General features: G+C 43.3%; 1 long non-coding RNA gene across 1 annotated transcript; it reads left to right on the plus strand.

The window, feature by feature from the left end:
• Positions 1 to 520: 520 nt before the first annotated feature.
• Positions 521 to 4,559, plus strand: LOC144340963 (uncharacterized). The gene is made up of 5 exons (XR_013417499.1): positions 521 to 586; positions 742 to 811; positions 973 to 1,000; positions 3,519 to 3,600; positions 4,255 to 4,559. It is a non-coding gene; the product is annotated as an uncharacterized LOC144340963 (long non-coding RNA).
• Positions 4,560 to 5,390: the final 831 nt, after the last annotated feature.

Consider the following 5,390-nt stretch of genomic DNA (forward strand, 5'->3'; position numbering starts at 1 on the left):
CATGACATTGGTAACAAAATTACTTTGCACCACAGCTCTACCCACATGCGTGCGCACACACACACACACCCTACTGAAAGGACAGTTTTACAATTCAGCACTAATCTCCGGTCTCACCTCCCTTAAAAACTGTGAAGGTTGTCCTGGAAGTTGGTAAAGTGACAGGAACTTACTTCTGGAGGCCTATGTTAGGTCAGGTGACAGTACTGAAGACTGTATTTCTCAAAATCAGACCCCTAGACCAGGATTTGGGTTCCAGTAATTCATTTGGAAAGTGGTTCCTGGGATCAAAAGTGAGAAAAATGGAAAAAGTCAGAGAAAGGATGGAGGAAAGCCATATAAATCAGGTCACTGCCCTGGACAAATGGGGCTCATCTTGCTGGCAGCATGCTGAGAACTGGAACCAGGCACCTGGGGTTTCAGGAGATAGGCACACATCCACTGACTCTCATGTTCTGTTGGTTAAGGATTCTCCCCAGGAATATTGCTTCCTTATCCCTTCACTACCTTTTAGTTGCTTCCTGTGTGCTTTAGGGAAAGCCAGCTTGCTTCCAGAAGAAGAGCAATGGAGATATAGGTCCTACAGGTAGGAAGATGTGTGTATGAAGAAAACCTTGCCTGTAGCTTCAGGTGAGCTACAGGATGTGGGGCAGGAGATCATCAGCACCCTCCACCTCGGAAACGACAGCAGCTGCCTTTCATCACTGCATCATAATCACTGCATTACTGTTATCATTGCAGCCTTTGGTGAAAAATGCCGAGTCTGTCCTGCAGACCCCGGTGGATGGATGAAATGAGTACTCAGACATAGGTATGCAATATTAGAGCAGCTAGGTCACTGTCTGGTTCTAATGGCCAGACAGCAGCCCCAAGAAGCTGGAGCTGCTTGCTTTTATTCAGTGCAGGCACAATGCTGAAAACCTGGAGCCCACACAGCCTGTAGGTAATTAACATTTATTGTTCCCCTTTCAGGGAATATCAAGCGCACCAATGATCAAAGGTCAGTTCCTGGTCAACGTAAGTAAACAAGCGTGTTTAAGATAAATTCCCCCACACTCCTTTGTGCCTACTCCTTGCCCTCTGCCTCAGGGTTATAGAACGGCTGCCTTCAGCTATTCTCCCCTGAGGCCCTGCAGAACCTTCCTACCTTTCAGAAGGTTTGCATACTTTCCCTATAGTCTTTCCCACCTCTCTGACTGAACCCTCCACAGCAAAACGGAATATAGTCCTTTCTCTATGCCTGATCCCCATCCTCTCAACTTAGCTCTTGCTTACTCAGCCTCTTTTGCTAAATAGGCAGTGAGATGAAGACAATTTTGGACTTAGCACACAAGCTGGCTTGAGCAGCATCACTGCTATGCAGCAGCATCTCTACCCACTCTGCTCTTCCCTCTCCTTTCACAGCAGCTCGACTATTCTCTCTGCACTGCATGCTGTAGCCAGTTTGAGATGGCTTTATTGCCTAAGTGCACCAACATCTCTAGTCCCTGGTTTGTGTGTGTGCTTCTCCCTCAGCCTAACACATTCTCCCATTCTCTTCTGTTAATTTTTACTAATCCTTTAGATTTCAGCTCAGATAATATTTCCTTTGGCAACCTTCCCTGACGATTCAAGTACAAATTAGGCTTCTTTCTTGTGCCTTTTGGTGGCTCCACGTATTTCTTCCATCATATTGCTCTCTATTGAGTTCTATTTGAATCGTTCATGTACTTGTTTTTCTTCCTCCAAATATGGCATGTTTGCATTGTGAGGACAGTGGCTTTGTCTTATTTACTATGGTTGCTTCAGTATCGAGGACAGTTTCTGTTCTGTACAAGCTCAGTATTTATTGAATGAATCAATGAATTCTTAACTGCTATTTCTATGCTTGGCTAGATGCACAGTATTTGTTTAAGGAGCACATACAGGAGACATCAACAGGCCACACACCCCTGAAAAATAGATGCCAGCAAGGGTTCTTGTTGGAGGCCAGTGCTGTGAACACTTATGTGGAGACCAGAGGCAGAGGGCTGTGATATGCTCTCTCTATATATCTATTAGCTGGGTGAAGATGTCTGCTCCTGGAAATAATGACAGATTAGTTTTTCTAGATAGGCTGGAAACAAATTATAGGAAGCCCTGAATACTGGGCCAAGACGTTGGGACTGTGATCTGTAGATGAGGATGAATCATCAGGTAAAATGGCTCCACATCTTCAGGACATGGTCCAAGCTCATTAGCAGGCAGTCATGGGGCCTCCATTAACTGGCACCCACTTTCCTCTCCAGCTTCACTTTCTTCCACTGTTCCTGCAGCACTCCATCATCAACACTGCTTTCCTGCTTGCTAACACTCAGACATGCCCACACCTGCAGGCTTTGTGAAGGAGTTTGTGACCCAAATGAGGTCGCTTGAGCTGCTGTCATGCTCTTGTTTTCCACTCCTTGGCACAGGTTGTCTCTTCTATTAAGGCAACTCTTCCTTTCCCACTCTTCCTCCCTTGCACTCCGTGTCTCCCTGAGAACATCCTCTCCTCTGGGATTCAGGCCTTGGGTATCCTTCATCAGACCTTCCTGTACCCCTAACATTGCAGTGCGATTCTCTTCTCAGGATGCATATCACACTGAGATTTAAAAAACAAACAAACAAATAAACAAAAAACCTGACCTGCATAAATACAAGGCTGGCTGTTGTTTCTGCTTCTACTCAGGGCTTCCTGTCCCAGAGTCCCTGTGCACCAGATACTCTAGCTTCCCTGCTGGAGTTGCTGGTGCACACGAGCTGCTCAGGAGAGACTCATGAATGAAAGAACAAGTGAGCACATAAATAAATAAAAGGACTTTGAGCAGAGGCATGAGACGTGCAAGCAGAAATTCCAGGAAATTGATCTGATTAGAATACGCATGATGAACCGTAGGTGGGAGAGACCTGTGGGAGTGAGACTGGTTTTGAAGCTTAGTGCGGATAGGGGCTAATATGGCTCTATGCTAGAATGGTGTTAGTGGACAAAAAGGACAAATAGATTCTAAGGACATATAGAAAATATTAAGAAATTGGCAAAACACAAAAGAGACCTCTATTTCATCTTTTTGGGGTATCTCTGCTTCTGTGTTGTAGGTTTTGGAGTTTTGTAGTACACCTATCTCATTGCATCTAAGCTTTTGCACCATGTAATACTCCAATCTGTCAATTGGGAGAAACCTGAGGGACTTGGGGACCCCAGCTTAGCCCTCAGAGGACAGCCCAGGCTGCAAGGCTGTTAGCCGAGCTGGCATGCTTTGTGGAACAGATGAGCTTTTAAAAGATTCAAGTTTGGTTCAAAATTCACAACTCGTGAGTTCCAAATGGTTCTAAATTTGGCTGAATGCATTTTTCCCTAGCCGTGTGCCACTGAGCAAGACGTAGTGACTTCATCGAGTTAGAAAAACAAAGGGCTGAAATTGCCTCTTTGCAGAAATAAACTTGATGAGGACAAAGGAAGTGCATTGCAAATACTACAGCAGCAGGCCCTTAATTTTGTGTATTTTCCACTCAAACAGCTTTCTCTGGCATCAACAACAAAACCATTCACTGGAAGTTCACCGCCAGTTACCGGCTTACTTATAAGCAAAGTGGCACTAAGTGAGTTATCTTTCAGCTTTGTTGAACAAGCAAATTATATAGTAAATTAAATCACATTTTACTGTTGAGTTGGTGTGGTACAAATTAAGGAGTGCACTTTGATTCACCCTTGCATCTCCTGCGTGTTTCATAGCCCTGATGTTCGAGTGTCAATATGGGAGAATTTAGCAGAGAACTTATGCGAATTCTGTTTTCTTTGTTGTGTTTACAAGTTCATTGCAACCAGCTCATTTGGGATAGTGTTGGCCTGAAAACAAAATGGCATGTTTTAGCTTCTCGTCAATTATTTAACTGGATGATGCTTCCCTCAAATTTTTTTTTTTTTAATGCCCTCCAAGAAACCTAACCAAAGTATCCACAGAGGGAGAAACATTGTGGCTAAGTCTAAAGGATGATAAAGAGAGTGAATTCCTGGAGATAACTAGCTGATCTCCAGAGAAGGATGCTAGCTAGATTCCTTCTGGCAACATTATAGAATGGGAAGTGACTAGTCTCTAATTCCTGAGATGCACAGACTTGGGTTGAAGTCTTTTTTTTTTAATTGAAAAAAATTGTATATCTATCACGTACAACATAATACTTTCTTTTTTGTTTTTATTTTTAAATTACTATTATTATTATTTTCTGAGATGGAATTTTGCTCTTTTTGCCCAGGCTGGAGTGCAATGGAGCAATCTTGACTCACTGCAACCTCCGTCTCTCGGTTTCAAGTGATTATCCTGCCTCAGCCTCCTGAGTAACTGGGATTACAAGCAGTGGCCACCACCCCCAGCTAATTTTTGTATTTTAGTAGAGATGGAGTTTTGCCATGTTGGCCATGTTGGCCAGGCTGGTCTCGAACTCTTGACCTCAGGTGATCCACCCACCTCGACCTCCCGAAGTATTGGGATTACAGGCTTGAGCCACTGTGCCCAGCAACATAATGCTTTAAAGTACATATACATTGTGAAATGGTTAGATCTTGCTGCTTAACAAATGCATCACCTCACATAGTTATCATTTTTGTGGTAAGAACACTTAACATCCACTCTCTTTGCATTTTTCCATAATACAATATATCTTAATTAACAAGTTTGGAGGAATCTTGATTGTTACATTTTAGCTGTGTGACTGGGCGGGTTGCTTTCAAGTTCAATGGCTTAAAGGAGGTTACGGGTGTTGCATGAAACTACTTCTGTTCCAAATTTAGCACAAAGCAGGTATTCCATAGAGTTTTGTGTCTCTATGGATCAGGATCTTGTCTCAATGACTGTTTGAAGAATCTGAAACAACAGCTCTGCATGTCCCTCCTGTTCTCCAGAACAAAGTCTATGTTTCGGAATGGCAGATGTGGTTCAGTTGATATGATTATGATAAAGAAGAAAAGGAAAAACAAAGGATAACCGTTACTCCAGGTTTGTCAGAGTGAGGCCCAATGATCCTCATTATATATATTTTTCAGCACAAAGGTCATGTGGGTCAGCCCACATTTTGGTATGTCTGACAAACGGGTCAGTGGAGATGAGAGTGTGAATTTATTTGAATGCATGTGTGGGAATGGTACTCTAAGGAAAAGGTGCCATGCAGCGATACTCTGTCACAAAAGTAACAACAGATTGACAAGGCCTCAGAGCATCCACCGGGTGTATCCTTATCCACCCAGATTCTGTAGTCATTCTGATTCTTCTAGGTGTCCCCTTTCTCCTGATTTGGAAAGGCATCTAACTCTATCCTTGCAATCCTAAGTCTTGCAGACCACTTTCCTCAAGGTCAGAGTATTCTACTTGAATCATTTTACAAAAATATTCTCC

The sequence above is a fragment of the Macaca mulatta genome, chromosome 5, assembly GCF_049350105.2.
Source record: "Macaca mulatta isolate MMU2019108-1 chromosome 5, T2T-MMU8v2.0, whole genome shotgun sequence".
In the NCBI taxonomy this organism is placed as follows: domain Eukaryota; kingdom Metazoa; phylum Chordata; class Mammalia; order Primates; family Cercopithecidae; genus Macaca; species Macaca mulatta.